Below are 10,805 nucleotides of genomic sequence, written 5' to 3'. Positions count from 1 at the left end.
GGAGAACCCAAGAACCTCTCTGCTCCCAACCCAGGACTCTTCTCACTCATGCTCTCCAGCAGCAGGTGGTTCTCTGCCCAGAAGAGAGGGTCCCATCTGGTCCCAGCAGTGGAGACTCTGCTGATGTGCATGTTTTTTCTGCTGCTCACCAACCAGAAAGGGAGCAGCACGGACCAAGTCCCTTTCAGGCAGAATTAGGTCAGAAGCAAGAAGCTCACAGACTTCTCTGAGCTCCTGAAGTCACTGAACAGTATTTGCAACCAGAGAGCTCCAGGTCTCTTTATACTCAAAATGCTCCCCTTTCTCTACTCCCAGCCAACCTTGGCGTCTGAACCTCCAGCAGGTAAGCACTGCTCCTTTAAGCCTCAGTCCTTAGCCAAAGGATGAACTCCCCAGGACCTGCATACAAGGCCTGCTACCAAGGATTAGTCATCATCTCAGTAGTAGGAATCAGATTCTTCAGCTCTTTTATGCTCTGGGAGGGAAAGGAGAGAGATTTAAAGTATAGGACACTGCTCAGGCCTCCTGTACAGCCAAAGAATAGTGGAAACAGCAGAGAAGACATTATAAATAGAGGGAGGGATGTAAAACCAGTAGACTGAAAAAGCAGCTCATCTGTACCCTCTCTGGGGATGGAGGGACAGGAAGGACTGAAAAGTCATCCCTAGAAGGTTAAAAGGAGTGTGGACTTGAATGCAAAGGTCAGGGTTCCCATGCTGTGAGCAAATTTTGTAACCTCTCTAAGCCTCAATTTTTTCACCTATAAAACAAGGTGATAATATCATCTACCTCATCAGATTATTTTATGAGTAAGAAGAAATAATGTGTGTGAACCTGCTTATAAATCCCTGCCCAGATATAAGGGATTATTAGGACTCCAACACCAAAGGCACCTGGTGAACTTCCCAAGGGAAGCTCAGGGGTACAGTGACCTTGACAGCTTATGACCAGGTGAGATGCACATGGCATCCCCCCAGCCCCATCTAATGTTACACAGAGCATATCATGCACCTGTCATGCTTCATCTCTCAGTCCACCTCCCTCCCCATCTCTGGGGGAGTTTCCCAGCTCTCCCCAGGACCAACAGTAGGGCTTAAGAGCTCTGATCCCAGAGCAGAGGAGGTGGACAGTGAGCAGAGGGAAAGATGCTTAGGACTATATTTCTTTCCAGCCACAACCTCCAGACAGACAAAACACCCCTGGCACAAGCTGGGAAGGCAGAAACAATTAGGATGACCTCTCAGGGACATGGCTCTGGAGTCATTAAAGCAGTGACATAATTGGCCTGCCAGATCTGAGACGGCAGACGCACATTCCAGCAATATGGCAAAACAGTTGTCTCAGGAAATAAATAAAGCAATATATAAATAATTACTGAAGCTATTAGCTATTTTCTTTCTCTGCCTTTCCCATCCCTGACACTACTGGAATCAGAGGCCCCACAAGGGCAGCAATCAGAGGAAGAGATGGCAGGGGAAGGAATGGCTGGGCCCAGGGACCCCATATGGCCAGAGATTGTTGAAGGCCCTGCAGAAATGTGTGCCTGAAAGTCCCAAGGGGCCCCACAGTCTTCCCTGAGAGTAGAGCAGACAGGGAGGGGCTAAGAGCAACCCCCAGGGAGGGACAGAAGAGAGATGAGACTGGTGAAAGGGCAGAGAATACCTAAGGCCCACGTGTCAGGACTTATGACTCAGCCCCATAGAGGTGACTGGCTCCGAGCAAGGCTGAGCTTTCAGGTACGTGAAGTGGGGAATGAGAGAGAATGTGGCAGGAGGCTGGGCTGTGCATTCCACCCTGCACGGGCACTCCCATGCACTCCCATACCTTCCTCTTTTCTTTTCCCAAATAAGCCCTGCACCTAAAGTGACAGAAATGAAGAAGGTCATTATACAGAGGTGGAATCACAGTTGGTAAAAAGGGAACAAGAGCAGCCACAGTAGCCCTCAAACCAGGCCATTTAAACTCCTTTGTACTCTCCACTAGACTGTGTTTATTTTATTAAACCCTTGCTATATGCCCAATACTGCTATACAAATAGTAACTCCTATAATCTTCATTACGGCCATATAATTTATAGGCTATAATAATTCCCATGTTACAGATGATAAAATCAGGACATAGGAACATTAGATAAACTGCCTAAAGCAACACAACTATGGTGAAATCAGGATTTGAACCCAAGACCGTGCTCTTGACCCCCGTATCATGCTTCCTGATAGTTGAAATTCATACTGTATACCTGCTATGTTTTATTGGAATTCTACAGTTGTTTGTGGGCATCCTCCACCAGTCTAAGCATTGCTGGTGGGCTCCGTGAATGCCAGCACCAGGCCTTGGTGGGTTACTGCCAAATTCCCAGGGCCTAACGTAGGGACTCAATGACTGAATGAAGCTATTCATGAATTAAAGATTCAGTAAGTATTTGCTGAAAATCAACTAAGTACCAAACACTATGAAGATGTTTAGGATGGTGGAGAGATGGATAAGACCCATCTCCTTACCCTCAAGCTTGTTTTATTTGTGAAAAAAAATAATTACAATACTTTTGAGACAGGAGCTATTTTCAATGTATGGACAGAATTAGAGACAACTCTGAGACAAGGGAAGCACAGTCCTGCTTCTTGTGCTTCTGAGCTCCCCTCTGTGCTACCAAGAGGGGAGGTAACATTTGAGCTGTGACTTGAAGAAGTAGGTATTCACAAGCAGAGAACAGGTGTCAGGTGGAAGCATCTCAGACAAAGAGAAAAGCATGAGGGAAGTCAGAGGTGTGCTGGGGACAGGTAGTCTGGTGTGGGTGGAGTCCAGGTTATAGGAGTGGGAAAAGAAGAAGATGCCTTTGGAGAGGTAGGTAGGGGCCTACTGCTCAATTCAAACTTGGTCCTGTAACTCGAGGAAAATCATCAGCCAACTCTTAAGCAGGAGAAAGATATGATCACATTTGTGTTCTGAAAATCTCAGCATCATTGAGTGAATGACAGAGGAGAGCATGAAGTTAGGGAGACCACACAATAGGCAGTTTCAATAGTCCAATAGAATGATGGCAGCATCCCAAACCCAGACAACTATGGAAAAAGAGAAAAGTCAATGGAGGTGAGAGATGTTTTTGAAGCTGTATTGATAGCGCTTGGTGATGGGATGTGGGAGAGTGAAGGCAAAGAGGGATTCAAGAATGCCTCCCCACAGATGTAGAGAACAAACATATGGATACCAAGAGGGGATAGAGGGAGGTGGGATGGATTGGGAAACTGATTGGCATTTATACACTACTATGGAGAAGGCAATGGCACCCCACTCCAGTACTCTTGCCTGGAAAATCCCATGGACAGAGGAGCCTGGTGGGCTGCAGTCCATGGAGTTGCTACGAGTAACACATGACTAAGCAACTTCACTTTCACTTTTCACTTTCATGCACTGGAGGAGGAAATGGCAACCCACTCCAGTATTCTTGGCTGGAGAATCCCAGGGACGGTGGAGCCTGGTGGGCTGCCGTCTATGGGGTCGCACAGAGTTGGGCACAACTGAACTGACTTAGCAGCAGCAGCATGTATAAAAATATAGGTAACTAATAAGAACCTACTGTATGGCATAGGGAATTCTACTCCAGGTTTTGTGGTGACCTAAATGAGACGGAAATCCAGAGAAGGGATATATGTACGGCTGATTCATTTTGCTGTACAGCAGAAACTGACACAGCAGTATAAAACAACTATACTCCAATTAAATTTTTTAAAAAAAGTGACTCCCACTTTCCTGGCCTGGAAAACTAGATAGATGGCATTGCCAAAGACAAATATAAAATATGTGTGGCAGATTAAGATGGGAGTGATGATGAATTTTGTATTAGATCTGTTGTGTTTGAGGTACATGTAGAGGGATTACATACCAGTGGTGATGCCCAGTAGGCAGTTTGACACATAAGCTCAGGAGAGGGAGGTAGAGAGAGATTAGATTTGCTGCTGCTGCTGCTGCTAAGTCATTTCAGTCGTGTCCGACTCTGTGCAACCCCATAGATGGCAGCCCACCAGGCTCCACCATCCCTGGGATTCTCCAGGCAAGAACACTGGAGTGGGTTGCCATTTCCATCTCCAATCCATGAAAGTGAAAAGTCAAAGTGAAGTCGCTCAGTCGTGTCCGACTCTAGCGACCCCACGGACCGCAGCCTACCAGGCTCCTCCATCCATGGGATTTTCCAGGCAAGAGTACTGGAGTGGGGTGCCATTGCCTTCTCCATAGATTTGCTATCACTGTACAAATCAGTCATGGAAACTATGTGGGATTGATCTTTTTTAAAATGACCCAGACCATGACTTGATCCATTCTTTGTTGAAAGAGAACTCTCCAGGTCTTCAGATAAAAAGAGACGGCTTGCTTTTCTATGACCCCACTACCTAAACTTTTCCCATAGAACATTTCTAGATGATTAAGGAAAACTGGTCACTGGTACAGACAAGGCAGTGGGCTGGCTCTCATTCTGAGGGCATTGAACCAGAGACCCTGGATGCTTCCTTCCCATTTTCAAAGCTAGCTGTCTGAGGTGTGTGGGCTGCAACAGTGAACAGCAGCCCCATGGTCTCTACATTACAGAAGGGCCTTCATCTCTCTTCTACTTCTTTCCCCTCCCGCCCCCCACCCGATGACTCATTGACTAGAGGCCCAGAGCAAAGCTTGGCAATAGCCTTTTCTCTTCTGAGAAAAGTAAAGTAGAAGAAAGAGAAAGGGCATCGATGCTAAATTGCTTGGTGCCTTTGAGTGAGCAATTTATCCTCTCTGTTGCTTAGGAAATAATGCTATTTAGCTGATTTACCTCACCAGAAAGCTTTGAGAATCAAATGAACCAAGGAGTCAGAAAATTCCTTTTAAAATATATGGTAGGTGAAATATATCAGAATTTCATGCACCAAGATCCTTGAACTCTACTTTTCAATCTATCATTGTTGCAATCAAGAGTGATATTGTACTCAGCCTCCATTTGCTTTCCTGTATATGATAGAAGTGACCATAGAACTTTATTATTTTGGAGTGTTTGTATGTTTGGGGTGGGATGGGGAATATGTCGGCTTGTAGACAAACTCAATTTTTATAAATGGCTTTGGCATAAGAAAGCAGTTAAAATGCTAAGTGTATTTTTATACACTACCTGACATTATTCTTTTAATCTTTCATATATCTTCCTCAAGTATCTCTGTTGCTACAAGGAATTCATTCAAGCATGCACTACTGAACCAAACCCCTGTAAGGAAAGGAGAAAAAAAAAAAAAAAACAAAACAACCTTCCTGTGCTTCTGTGCTTGCTCTGTAGGCAGAAGGCTCCCTTATTTAAATTAATAAAATAAAAATGAAGGCTTCATTAGTTTTGTAGCACTGGTGCTTTCAATTGCGTTTTTAAAAAAGCAGCAAGTTTCAATCCCTGAGATGTTTATAGCTCTCAGAAACCAAAACTGAGCATGAAGACATGTGCTCGTATGAAGGAGAGACAGTGCTGCACAGGTGGGAGAGGAGGAAGACATACCAATGAATAAGTCATTCAGCCCCTAAATGGATTGCCCATAAAAGGTAAGCCTGGACAAAACCCACAGAATTGCAAATCTGAATGAAATAGCTTGAGAGGTGTATCAGGACACAATGAAATTAATGTCACAGTTTGGGTTGGTCCTGCATACAGTTCAGAGTTCAAATATGCCAGTCTAGAACCTCTAGGTCTCTTCAAGTCCCAAGATACAACAAAATGAAATGGACTTTAACAGCCTGAGGCTCATCCTTTTGCAAACTAGCTTAAGAGAGCAGTAAACAGCTTCTTAACAGAGAAAGCATTTCTGGTGATGCCTCCATTCTTCAGCCTCATGGACTAAAAACCTGAGTCATCTTACCTTCCACCTTTCCTCTGCCTCACATAATGAAATCAAGTCACTAATTCCTGTTTACCTTGTATGTGTTGTTACTAGAGTCCTTACTGCACTTTTCCACTGTGTTAGCCTAGGCACAGCCCTTATCACTTCCTGTCCAGACCATTGCAGTGGCCTCCTGACTGATCCAACTGCCTCCAGTTTCTCCCTGTCGATCCATCCTGCAAACTGTCACCAGATTCATTCTTTCTCAACATTATCTTTTGCTCAAAACTTCCAGTGGTTCCCCACTTCATACAGATAAAGCTCAAATTCCTTTCCCATGCCTCCTAGGCCTTCCCTTATCTGGACCTAACCACATTTCCACTGTTATTATCTCCTTCCATAAACGCTTCACTCTAGAAAAACTGCTACTTGCTGTGTCCCCTGGCACAATCTATTATGCTGCTGCTGCTGCTGCTAAGTCGCTTCAGTCGTGTCCGACTCTGTGTGACCCCATAGACGGCAGCCCACCAGGCTCTGCCGTCCCTGGGATTCACCCGGCAAGAACACTGGAGTGGGTTGCCATTTCCTTCTCCAATGCATGAAAGTGAAAAGTGAAAGTGAAGTCACTGAGTTGTGTCCAACTCTCAGCGACCCCATGGACTGCAGCCTACCAGGCTCCTCCATCCATGGGATTTTCCAGGCAAGAGTACTGGAGTGGGGTGCCATTGCCTTCTCTGACAATCTATTATGCTTCCCCCATATTTGCCGAAGCATGCATGCTCAGTCGCTAAGTCATGTCAGACTCTTTGTGACCCCTTGGACTGTAGCTCGCCAGGTTCCTCTGTCCATGGGATTTTCCAGGCAAGAACACTGGAGTGGATTGCGATTTCCTCCTGCAGGGGATCTTCCCGCCCCAGGGATAGAACCCATGTCTTCTGTGTCTCCTGCATCAGTAGATGGATTCTTTAGCACTGAGCCACCTGGGAAACCCCCACATTTGTCTGTAACATGTATTGAATCAAGAATATAGTTCTTCCTCTTAATGACTTCTGTAAATAGTACCCACCCTTTGAGATTTAGCTCAAATTCTATGTCACCCAGGACTTACCTGGTGATCCAGTGGTTAAGCCTCAGTGCAGGGAGTGCAGGTTCAATCCCTGGTCAGGAAACAGGGATCTCACATGCCAAGGGGTGCAGAAAAAAAAAAAAAAAAAACAAACCTACTTCACCCAAGAAATCTATATTGCATGTCTAGTATGTACCAGACATTTTAAAGCCTTTGTTAGCCTGCCTAGTGTTTGATGATTGCTCCCTCCTCTGAGTTTATAGGGTAATGTTTAAATTTCAAAATTGCCCTTCTAAATAATTCCTTTATGTTACTATAAGCCGTAGTTTTCTGTCTATACTTTTTCTCTTCCCAAGCAGATTAAGCTCCTTGAGAGCAGGGACTTGTTTCTATATTTCTTTCTCTCCACCCCTCATTCCACACCCTGAAGATAACATACTGCCTTATACATGATAGGAGGGCAATAAATATTTTTTCAATTATTTTTATAACAGCATATTTACAATCAGAAATCTTATTACTCTGGGAGACAGTTACTGTCAGGCAGCATTGAAGCAGTCTAAATGAAGCAGGGCAAAAGTAAAATCAGTTATCTTGGGCACAACAGAATTGAATTCCAAATCTAGAAGGCAAATATATCTTGCTGATTAAATGGAATAGCCTGGAGATATAAAGAAGGCCCATATCACATAGGAGAAAGAGAAAGATGGCTGTAATGTAGAAAGGAAAATCAAACTATTATATCATTGGGATAAACAGTTCCTGGTTTTAGTCAGGAGAACTAATTCAAAACTGCCAGTAATTTCTAGTTAGGAGTTAGTTTTAGGCTTCCTTACAGATTGTGAATTAGTATAAAGAAAGAGCAAAAAGATGAGCCAGCAGAAGAACTTGCTTTTGAACTTTTTCCTTTACTTGCTCTCTCCCTCCATTTCTTGCTATTTCTTACCTCCTGGGGTCCCAACCACCGCTGGAGGCTATGCAGGTACACACATGCATACACACACACACACTCTCACATATTCAGGTTTTGAACATTAAGAGTACGTGAGTATGTGGGTGTATGTGAGAGCGAGAGAGAGAGAGCTCAAGAGCATACCATTTATTAGGCTTCCCAAGTGGCACAGTGGTTAAGAATCTGCCTGCCAATGCAGTAGACTCAAGAGATGCAGGTTTGATCCCTGGGTTGGGAAGATCCCCTGGAGGAGGGCATGGCAACCCACTCCAGTATTCTTGCCTGGGGAATTCCACGGACAGAGGAGCCTAAGGGCTACCGTCCATGGGATCACAAAGAGTCGGACAGGACTGAGCACGTATACTTCAGTAAAGATTACTGCTTCCTGGCCTCCTTGATAAAGGTTAAGTCCTAACCCCACACCAAATGCCAGAGACTTGGGAGCTTGCTTCCTGACCCACTCTGCCTTACTCAATTTTGCCTCTTCTGCTTCAGCTCTGATTTCAGGCCCCACATTCATCTCAGATCTGAAGACGAACATCGTCCTCAGTTTTCCCCCCTCAGCACTCCTCCTCAAACATGCCTTTCCCTTCTCTCAACTTGTTCCTGGCCTCCCATTGAAACCAGCCTGCTCTAATACCCAGGGACAAGCCCCAGATATTCCTTTGGGGCTTGCACACCATGAGGATCTGACAGATTTGAGCACCAGTTTTCTGTAGGAAATGAAGATACCATCTGTCAACTCTTTTCCTTGTTTTTCCACCTGCCCTGTAGCCTTCAGTATAGATTTAATCAAAATTGAACTTGGCCATACTAGAGTCCAAGAAACCCTGTGGGTGCTTAATTAATAAAACAGTCGTAGAGCAGCTTTGATGGCTTAAAAGCTGAATCAGACACAAATCAGGATGGAGTCAACCCAGGAAGTGCTCTCCTCACCAATGAAAGGAGATTTCTAAAAAAAAAAAAAAAAAAAGTAGAATATTAAGGTGTGGGAAATGGTCAATTGCTGGAGAGTCCGGGGAAAATCAAGATTAAGTCATGAGGCATCTTCATCTGAGCCCACAAAGAAAACCAAGAAAGACAGGTTTTTATCTTCCCCACTTCACAGGGGAATCGTAGAGGCATGAGTATAGAGAGAAAGAAAACTGGAGCTAACAAACTCACTCTTTCTTGGAAAGCCTTTCAAAATAGGCACTGTCACTGATTCCCAACCATTTTTTTTATCCCTACACCATTCATACAAACAACATCCCCCAGTCAGCAACACATCTCATTTCACAGCATAATTTACTGTAGGAGCTTCCCTTGAGAAGTTCTAGTATGTTTACGGGCAACCCCAGTGGAGAACCACTGAGCTAACCTAGGTTGATCAATTTAACTAAACCCAGGAGTCAGAAAGCACCAATATCTTTGACACAGGGCCTCAGATAAGGTTCTTTATTTCAAATGTATTAATGTCCAAGTAATTTATTCTCCTAAATATATTATACTGATAAGAACACTCTCAGTGTATCAGCATTGGAAAATATTAGATCTTAAATCCTTCAGAAGACATATTACTAGTATTATTCACAACCTCACTTGAATTTCTAAGAGTAATATCTTTTATTCCCTTTTGCTTCCAATGCTGAACGCTTGTATATGGCTCTGGGTGGACACCCCTCCCTATGCAGTATATAATCTCATCACACTGAAGTAGTGTGTCAGGGGTTGTAAATTTAAATGTCTTGGGGCCAGAGGGAGATAACATAAATGTGTGGAGTGGTCAGATACAAGACAGTTGGGAGTGGTGAAAACCATGGTGATCAGGAAAGGATGTGCTCAACCAAAGGACTTAAATTCAAAACTTCTGAAAACCACACACTGGCCAAACATAGGTCTTTAAGTTTTGGACTTAACTTTAGGACACCTTATTTTCTGCCCCTAGTTAGGACTAGAAATGCGATGGATTTGATGAGTCCTTAGTGTTTGTCCGATAGAACATTTGGTCATATTGTAAATCAACCTGAACTACTTAAGGATCAGATTCTAAATGAGGTTCAGTAAAAATCAATTTTAATATCACTTTCATTATTTTATCCTCTGCAACAAAACTTTTGCACATTTCTCCTTTGACTGAAATATCTCCATAATGTTTCTTTCATTTACCATCAGCATTGCCCCTAGCTATTCTCTGGGAGAGCTGCTCTGGTATTTTGGAGAGTATAGAGCTGATGCCCTAACTTGGCCCTGTTCTGAGATCAACACCAGTGAAAACCCCAAGAAACAGACACTTCAGGCTTAGTTCCTGAAGTAGGGATGGGCATGGAGTTTCAGAGTTAGCAGAAAAGCACTGGCTTGGTTGCAAGCTCTCTTTTTCTCACCTTCTTAACCTTCCTTCCTTTAAACTGCAGCATGAGATCATTCAGAAGCTTAGCTACCTTGTCCACTGAGTGAATGCTCTGAACTACAGTCTTTAAATGAGGTTTACATCACTAATTTGCATAGTTATAGAAATGGAATTGCATCATGTGTCAGAGACTGTAACAACTAAAATAATAGTACACAATGAGAAGCTGTTCTGCCCATAGCAGCTGCAGAGATGTTTTAGATGTAACATTTCTTAGAGGGCAGGGCTTCCCTGCTAGCTCAGTGGTAAAGAATCCACCTGCCAATGCAGGAGATATGGGTTTGATCCCTGTTCCAGGAAGATACCACATGCTGCAGGGCAACTAAACCCATGCACCACAACTATTTAGCCAGTGCTCTTGAGCCTGGGAGTTGCAACTACGAAGCCCATGTGCCCTACAATCTATGCTGCACAACAGGAGAAGCCACCAAAATGAGAAGCTGGTGCACCGCAACTAGAGAGTAGTCCCTGCTCACAGCAACTAGAGGAAAGCCCACTCAACAACGAAGACCCAACACAGTCAAAAATAAATTTAAAAAAATTTTTAAGCTTCTTAGAGGGCAGAGATCA

This window comes from Capricornis sumatraensis, chromosome X (genome assembly GCF_032405125.1).
Source record: "Capricornis sumatraensis isolate serow.1 chromosome X, serow.2, whole genome shotgun sequence".
NCBI classification, from domain to species: domain Eukaryota; kingdom Metazoa; phylum Chordata; class Mammalia; order Artiodactyla; family Bovidae; genus Capricornis; species Capricornis sumatraensis.
The sequence above is the reverse complement of the archived record's forward strand: the minus strand, read 5'-3'. Positions refer to the sequence as shown.